Raw genomic sequence first — 9,602 nt, forward strand, 5'->3', positions numbered from 1 at the left:
AAATAATATTCTCTTGCATGGATAGACCACATTTTACGTATCTGTTGTTGCTGTTCTGCATCTTATCTACCCAAACGCAAAGCTTGGCTCCTTCCTCCATTTCCACAATGACCCCCACTCACCGTTTCCTCCTGGGAATAGTGATGCTTCATAGCATCCTGGGAGGGTTAAATCATACATAACAAATAAAGTGACCCAAAGCACTCAGCAAACAGTGCTCAATAATACATCATTAGGAGTATATGAATTTCTCCTAACCCCTTTTTCTGTTGTATCTATCCATTTGTTTTACAAAATAGCTTAAATGCCATCAGGATTTGACAGCAGAGAGGGAAGATGCCTGGATTAAGTACCTCCAGTCATCGTGTTGAATGCATCCCCCAGTGGTCCCCAGTTTGGGGATCATGAAGCCTTGGGGGTCTCTACTACACAGTTACGGCAAGGAGTTCCTGAACCAAGTCTGCAGCAAACATTCTCCAGTGCCCGGTGGCTGTTCTTAGTGTCCTGCGCACACGGGCGTGACTCTTTCTCACGTGTGGGTAGTTGCTGTCGGGATAAATAAAAGCAAAGTCCTCCAAAGCCTTCATCATCATGTGCTTCCTCAGTCCAGCAAATACTCAGACTACCACTCATCTCAGGTGGAGGTCTTCAACTTTGAAAAGATTAGAAGCCACCAGCACACGATGACACTGAAAGAAACAAAGTATTTCTGCTCAGTCTGGATATTAAACCATTCACAGGAGTTGACTGAACATCAACAACGAGTTTGGTACTCTCCTAAGCACCATGGTGGGGGAGTAGGAATATGAATAAGCAGAGGGTAGTTTCTGTCCTGCACACTCTGAAACTGAGAAGACCAGATCCACTGGTCAGTGCACTAGAAAATGTGTCTGCACCAGATTGCAGGGATGGAAAAAGGCATTTTCCTCTACCCTTTCAGGTTCTTGGCTGAGACACCTCCAGCAACGAGAGAGAGATTAACAGGAAAACAAACAAACAAATTTAATTTAATTTAATTTGTATGTACTGGAGCCCCAAAGATAAGAGACCCAAAAAAGTGACCAAAGCAGATAGCTTCTACACCTTTTAGACAAACAGTAAATTTGTGAAGAGTTGACAAGAACAACAAGTTTGGGTTTGGTGTAGTAAGTTAATGAAGAAGTAACAGGTTTGTTTGTACAGCCTTCTCGGCCCTGAATTCCCTATCTCTGGCGATAAGGATGCTTTCTACCCTCCAGGTGCAGAGAGAATACACTTTGCCTGGGGAATTTATTTTCTGCTTTCAGGGGGACAGAGGAAAGTCAGAGGGTCCTTTCTACACTGGCTGTTTCCTAAGTAACTTTAATTCAAAATAATTAATATGCCAGAGTGGCACACCTTGGGGCAGCCTGCCCTGAACCCCATCAAAATCAGCTGTTAAATTAGCCACGTGGGTAATAAATGAGATCAGTGGGGGCTGAAATGCTCAGGAAAGGCTTTAAGGAAGAGTCTGATTTAAAGGACAGGAAAAGTTTGAAAGGGGCAGGGAGCTCTACGCCAGGGAGAGAGAGGAATGAGTAAGGAGTATGGGAGGCTAGGTATTGGCTTGCCTGGAGTCCAGGGTCTGATTTGGGAGACATGGTCAGTCCCTATGATGAGGAGGCCAGAGGTCAGAGCCCCAGAGTTGCAAAGGTGATGGATGGGCAGCCAAAAGGCTTGATGTTGTAGTGCAGTAGATGGTTGAATGAAAGGTGTGTCCCAGTCAACTCAGCCTGGCTGGAGCAGGAGAGCCTGGAGCCAGGGATAGGTTCGGGGGAGTCAGGGACCTTTATTCCAGGCTGCAATTATTACAGACACGCCACCAGGGATGAAACAGGGGTCTGTACTCACAGTGGTCTCCTATGGCAGCAACCGGGTGTGTTCGCCCTCTATACAAACCCTCTTCTGCTCTGACGTGCAAATTTGAATTGCCCAGACAGGCTATGGACTTTTGCCTAGTTGCCAGAATTTTTGCATTATTTCAAGGTTCAGGGAAAGGCCTATGCCCCCTGGGAATGGACAACTGGACTGGAAATTTGCCATGCTGGTTTTATAGATATCTTCCCCATCTCGACACTCCTAGAAGCTACAGCCCTTCACGTGGCAAAGTCCATGCAGGCCACACCTTTCTCCCATTCTTGTTGAGGGCAAAGGGTGGAAGACCAAGAGGGAGGGATGTTTCGAGAAGCCAGAGTACTGGTGGATTTACACCCGGGGAGGCAGCCTCTGGGGGCTAACTCTTGATAGTCCCTGATGGCTCATCCCAAGTGACCCTGGGGGATGGACTGTCACCACCCTCAGTGTGCACATTTCCTGGGATTTGGACCAGAACAGCATAGAGGAAACAGCCAGGCTCCATGGGAAGCTGTGGGCATCTCCCTCTTCCTACTTGTCCTGAGAGTTGATCTGTGTGATTCCTCAAATGGCATCAGAGGAGTTTGGGGGATCAGGGGCGGGGCTGGGTCATGCACCCCATGGCCATCAGTGGACTCTCTTTCTTACCATCAACAAGCTCCTGCCGGTGGCTCCTAGTTTCCTAACGAGGACTGGCTTCCCCCAGAGCCTGGGCAGGAGACAATGCCCAACCCTCAGGAACTCCTTGTCGTCCTCAGCTCAGATGAGGAGGGTTGCTCATGGTCAAAGTAACCTGGGAGGCGAGGTCTGAAAAAAGTCCCAGGCAGGTGGTAGCTCAGAGGGCAGTGACGTCTGCAACAGGAGGGCAGAGCCCGTGGGGAGAGCATTGCTGCCATTCAACAGGTTCCCTTCCCCTCTCCTTTTCTGGGTTGAGGACACCGGGGTGCATGGAGAGTATGTGATCTTTACTGAGATCCACAGCTAGGACGGGGACCAGTCTAGTTCCTGATCTGTGGAGTTCTCCCCACAAGAACCCCATGCGGCCTTGGAACAAGGCTCGGACACGGTGCTTTCCTCTGTGTGCTCTCGTGACAGTGTGGCCAGGCAGAGGGGAGGGAGGAAAAGCTAGCTGAGCACGTCTGGGCAGCTGCCGGCTCCATACCTACCCTGTCAGGTATCCCCTCCATGTTCACGGCCCCGCCCGCTACACCTTGATGCCGGCGGGACTGATCTCCCCCATCACTGTGTTACGGAACCTGGACTGGATCGCCCGAGGGAAGAACCAAGTGGCACCCAGAGATCTTGGAGGATAGGAGGTTTATTTAACACCGGCAGGCCCAGAGGAGAGTGGTCTCCAAAGGTCTGAGCCCCGAGCACAAACAAAGGGGGCAATTTATACACTTCTACTTCCGCATACTGGGCACTTTTGGCGTGTGCGCGAAGCGGGGCCGTGAGAAGAACCCGGAAGAGCCCTGGGGCAAGGACTGGGACTCAGTGGCTTGGTGGGCCGTCTTAGGACACAGATTTTCCTTATCAACTGTCTTGGTGGGTTATAGGGAGGGTCTGTCCCAGGTTACGTCTATTGTCCCAGAATAATTACTACTAGTGACCTCTTTCATTCTTAAAATGTCCTGGTTTGGACAACACATTACTTGGTCATCCTAGTTAGGAGGGACAGACTTACATAACGCACACAAAGCAGCTTAAGCAAAGGGAGGTTCTGGGGTCACGTCCACAGGACAATCAGATACAGTGGGACCCGGCGATTTGCACCCCACATGACCCCTCGCTGTCCGTCCTTTCTGCTTTTCTCCACTCTGCAGCTTTGGTGCGTTTTGTCTCTGCACCACCATCCTTATCTTTGTGACAGAGCTGCCCCAGCCCGTGAGTTGCACATTGGACAGCTTCTGTCATCCAAGAGACATTGCCTTTCTCCACTGCAAGTGCACAACTACCCCAAGGAAGGGGCTTATGGCTGCACTGTAGGCAGGAGGGCCAGGGGGCTGCAGAATGTCATGGCTCTCCAGGGAACAGAGACAACGAAGGAAGAGGCAGTTTTTAGAAGGGGAGAGGGGTGTAGAATGGACCATTCCTTCCGCATCCAACACAGTCAACATCACGTAGTTATTGGGTGACCCCTGTGGCATTTATCTGACTACTTGGCTGTTATTGACATACCAGGGAGGAGTCCTATTCCTTCTCGGTCTCCACAGAGAGTCCTGGAGCAAGAGAGGGAGGGGCTTCCTTGCTCAAGGGCAGGATTCCCAGGGAATAGATGCCGGTTCTCAGAATGCATGTGGGTTTAGGCTGGGAGTTCCCTGCCCCTGAGGTTGTGTGTGTGTGTGTGTGTGTGTGTGTGTGTGTGTGTGTGTCTGTCTGTCTGTCTGTCTTCACAGGACCTGAGGCACTGGGGGTTGAGGTCCGCTGTGGCCCATAGCATCGCCCGCTGAGGGTGACCCTACGGAAAGGAGGCCTCTTCCCTTCCCCTCTCCGTGACTACTGGCCACATCTCTATCCTCGAAGCACTTTCTGTCCTGGATGAGTTCTGCCCCGGGCTCCCATGGGTCAACAGAGGCACGGCTGGAAGCAGCAATAACAGTGTAGAACACAACCCCAGGGGCTCCTCAGCTTTTCTGACTTTCTCTCCAGGATCCAGAGTCACTAGGATGCCCTCATGGACTGAAGAGGGCCCTGGGATTGTGGGATTTATAGAGGCGCCCCCAAGAAGGGAGGAATGCATTCTCAAAACAATGGCATGGGGGCTCAGAAGCACATTCAATGCCATTTTATTGGAGCACCTGGCTGGCTCAGTCGGTAGAGCATGTGACTCTTGATCTCAGGGTTGTCAGTTCAAGCCCCACGTGGGCATAGAGCTTACTTATAAAAAAGAGAGAGAGAGTATAAACTGTCATTTTATTAAGCACCCCCTGGAGGGGCATTCGACTGGCTCAGTCAGTAGAGCATGTGACTCTTAATCTTGGAGTTGTGAGTTCAAGCCCCACATTGGGTGCGGGGCCTACTTAAAAAAAAAAAAAGTACCCCCTGAAGAGGTGAAGCTGAGCATAATGCTCTGAACTGTTATTTATTTCACTTTTCATGTATCTTTTTTTTTTTTTAAGATTTTCTTTTAAAGATTTTACTTATTTGAGAGAGAGAGAAAGCACCAGCTGAGGGAGTGGGAGAAGCCAACTCCCCCCCTAGCAGGGAGCCCGATGCAGAGCTCGATCCCAGGACCCTGGGATCATGACCCAAGCCAAAGGCAGACGCTTAACGACTGAGCCACCCAGGCGCCCCTTCCTGTATCTTTTACCGTAAATTCCTTGAGGGCAGGGTCTCTGTTTTCTACTTCATTTTCATCCGGGAGCTGGGAACAGCACTACTTGGCACATACACTGAATTCTCAGTAATTTCAGTAATTACTTGCAGTTCCCAATGGGGCCCTGTTCTGCCTGGCTTCTGGCTTGCCTAGAACATCTTCTTCTGGCCCTTTGCCTGCCTAACCCCTCCTTGTCCTTAGAGACCCCATTCAGATGTCCCCTCTGTAAGACACCTCCTCCAGTTCCCAGGCTGGGCGAGTCGCTTCTCCCGTGGGCTGTCTCATGGCACAGTCACCATACTGCATGATTGGGGCTGGTTGTGGGTCTGTCACCCCCACCGGACAGGGGGCTTCTGGAGTGCAACACAATTCCTGGCACACAGTAGGGGACCAACACATCTTTTTCGAATGGACAAAGATGATTTTGTCAGCAATGTTTGATGCTAGGCACAGGTCAGATGAATAACACATTGGCAGAGTCCCTTGAACTTCTTCGGGGATTGACTTTCTCAATCTGTGGCGAGGAAACCAGGGGACAAGATCAGTTTACATTAACATTGTGGCAAATTGCTAGACTCCATCTGTGTCTCTGACTTTCAAAGGTGGGTCCTGGGAACTGCCCCTGCTTTGGACCCTGGGATCAGTCCTGTCCTCAGTCAGGGGGAATTTAAGGAAGCATAGGTTCTTTCTTTATTTAAAAATGTTTACTGAGTGTTATGGACCGAATGTTTGCACAAGTTCTCCTGCCTTCCTCCCCCCGCCCCATACACTGAAGATGGGGCTCTGGGGAAGGAATTAGGTCTAGATGAGCTCATGTGAGTAGGACCCTGGTCTGATGGGATTAGTGTCCTTATGAGAGACACCAGAGAGCTTGCACTCTCTCTTTCTCTACCATGTAAGGACATAGCAAGAAGGTGGACACCACCAGCCAGGAAGAGAGTTCCTACCCAAACCTGACCATGCTGGCATGCTGACCTCAGACTTCTAGCCTCCAGAACTATGAGAACATAAAATTCTGTTGTTAAAGCCACTCAGTCCATGGTAATTTGTTATGGCGGCCTGAGCTGACTAAGTAAGATACTGACTGACTGCCTTGCCTTCAAGGACGACCCAATCTGATGGGGAAACTGAACAAGTACAAAATAATTACCCATCAGAGCTGTGGACACAGTGTTACGGAGCTTAGGGAGTGGGCAGTTAGTTCTGCTGAGGAAGAAGAAAAATATGTGGGCAGGCATCACAGAAGTGCCCTTTGAACTGGTCCACCAAGAGAAGCACGAGTTTCCTAAGCACAGATCCAGAGGGAGCACCCATGTGGGTAAAGGCAGGGCAGAGGGCTGAGATTTCACAACGTCTTTAGGAGGCAGAGCAATCGACAGCTTCCGTAACTTGGAAAACCACACCCTAGTCTCCTTGATAAACACAGAATCTCAGGCCCTCCCCTAACAACATTTGATTAAAAAAAAAAAAAAGTAAATATTGTGAGTATAGAACAAAGCAAAGCTAGGGCGAGAAAGCACAGCTTTGCTTTCAGTCTGCACATCCCCATCCTTACTCCCACCTCCCATTCCAGTGTAGCTGCCCGGGGATGCTCCTCCCTGCCACTGGACAGCACGGTGATTTGCACGGAGAGGCAGTGAAGGTAGGGCTTATAAATGGGGAAGCACAAGGAACACTTGGTGGCAAGGTGGGATGGAGACTGAGGCAGAGAGAGCAGTTAGGACCATTACCATTGTCTTAAGGGCTGAACATTAGTGCTGGTGTTAGGGAGGACGGAGAGGAAGAGAGGAACTCAAGATGGGTGATGGAGGAGAGAACCGTTCCAACGTGGAATTGAGTAGATGTGGGGCAAGCAGGAGCTCAGGGCCTCGATCCAGAGAGTACGACTCACTCATCTGACAATATGCACCACGAGTCCTACTGTGCGCCAGAGAGGGTGCTGAGCACGGGGCATTCAGCAAAGACCAGCACAAGGAATCCTCCAATTTCCACGGAACTTGCATTCTAGAAGGGGGAAGATGGGCAGCAAACAAGCAAATAAATACATGAACAAGGCCATCTGGTTAGCAGTCGATGCTGGGAAGACAATATAGTGGGGTGAAGAGATGGGGGTGAGGCAATGCTTTAGCAGAGAGCTGTGGGAAGATCTGGAGGCAGCACATTGAGGGCTTCAGGGCAGGAACACATATTTCTTACATATTAAAAAAAATTTTTTTTTAAAAGAATGAACATTGCCGGTATCCTGTTCTTACGCTGACATAGAAGCAAGGAGACATGCCCATTCCCCGGGAAAGAACTTCATGGAGCATAATCCCCTTCACCTTCTCTTCTTGCTTGCCCATGACTGGACGTCTGGAGACTCACTCTTTGTTGGGTCTTTCCCTCTTTGTTCTGTAAGAGTGAGGTAGACCACAACCCCCAGTGTGGCAGAGGTGTAAATGTGCTCAGAGCAGGCCCACAAATGAGGCTCCCTTATGTTGTTCCCAACGTACAGATTTAGGGTTGAAAATAGGGGCAGGGCACACAGTGCCTGCTGATCTTTCTGAACAAAGTATGCATACCTGTATCTCCAACAAAGTTAACCAAAAGCCTGTGTTGGGGTTGATGGAGTCTATACCAAGCATGACCTTCACTGGAAGTCCTTAAGTCTGCCTTAAACTGGTTTCCAACAACTGAAGGGAAGACAGGGATTAACTGGCACCATCAAACCTCTAAGATCGGGCCTCAATCTTATAGAATGCCAGAGTTCCATGTTGAGGGCTGAGAAATGTTGAATTACAGGAATCACAACCTCAACAGGTCAAATGTAGGCCATATGCTCAAAAGAATTGCTGGTCTCCCTGACACTGAGACCTAAGACACATTTCCCCTCCTAAAGGGTGTGATGAGGTGCACTTGGTTCTCAAGTGACCACAATAACAAGTTCTATGTGGCTGTTTTTTAGAAGGTCCCTAAAGTGCAAGGCCAAGAGCAACTGGTAGAAGCAAAGCAGTTTAGTCAGAATGGTGGTTGGGAACATTGCATGGGCCACACCTGGGTCATGTACCTCTTTCATGCGAAGAGGGTTGCCTGTCTCACATTTCATCTTGGAATTCCTCTCAAATACGAAACGGTGTTTGCATGCTGGCAGTCAAACTGACGAGTACCCTTTACACGCTCTTTCTAGCACAATTTCCCTCTTCTCCGCTTCTCCAAATCCTACCCAGCTGTGGTACGCTGAATAATGAACCCCAAAGATGTCCACGATCTAATTGCTGTAACCTGTAACTACGTCATTCCCTCACCTAAAGGGGACTTTGAAGATGAGATTAAGTTAAGAATCTTGAGATGGGGAGATAATCCCCGATTTTCTGGGCAGGCCCAATGTAATCACAGGGTCCTTATAAGAAGGAGGCATGAGGGTCAGAGAGAAGAGGGGAGATGGGACAACAGGGATAAAGCTTCGATGGATAGTCTTTGAAGACTGGAGGAAGGGACCATGGGCCAAGGAATGCAGATGGCCTTTAGCATCTGGAAAGGACAAGGAAAAGATTCGCCCTTAGAGCCTCCAGAAGGAACAGAGCTTTGCCAACATCCTGACTGGTGCCCCTAAGCCCCATCTCAGACTTCTGACTTCTGGAACTGTAAGATAATAAATGTGTGTTGTTTTAAGTCACAAAACACGTGGCAATGTATTACAACAACAAAAGGAAACTAACACACCAGCTAAAATCTTCTAACTTTTGGAAAAGTTATGTAGGCCCAGACCTGAGGACTGTTCTAGTTTATGAATGCCTCTTACTTGCTATTTAGTCATTTGAAAGTTAATACTATATAGCTATGGGATATGCCTCCTGTTTTCTTTTTGAACATTTCCCTTGGCTTAGTTGACAAGGCATTTGCAGAACAGAGAGCAGGGCTTTACCCATCATGGTGTTTTCTAAGTAAATGCTTTTGAATAAGTGAATGAAAAATAAATGATATTTTCCCTAGACTTCTTTATATTTCTCAGAAGAATGAACACTGCACAAAGCACATAAAAGGTACTCCTATAGCAGAGTGGGTACAGAGTTTACGTTGGGGATCCTTTTCTGAAAATTTAAAGCATGCCTACATTTTCACCGGGACACCCCCCCCACCTTTTGTACTGGTTTCACATTTATAGTTGAAGCCTTTTTATATGAGTTTGGGGCTGGTTGGATAAAATGGGGGAAACCATTTAAAATGGCAACACTTTCTCTAAACATTTCTTTTAACTTAAAACATATAAACATGTAAACATTCACCAAATTTTGATGGATTGACCAAGGACTTGGAGTATGTGCTAATAGGAGTTCCTTCTAGTCACTTTTGTTTAAATAACATACAAACCTCATTTGTGATTTCCAGTTTTGGTCTCTATAAAATGGTATGATGTTCCTTAAAAAGTTAAACA

This window comes from Leptonychotes weddellii, chromosome 9, assembly GCF_054177405.1.
Source record: "Leptonychotes weddellii isolate Sample4059 chromosome 9, ASM5417740v2, whole genome shotgun sequence".
Taxonomy (NCBI): Eukaryota; Metazoa; Chordata; class Mammalia; order Carnivora; family Phocidae; genus Leptonychotes; species Leptonychotes weddellii.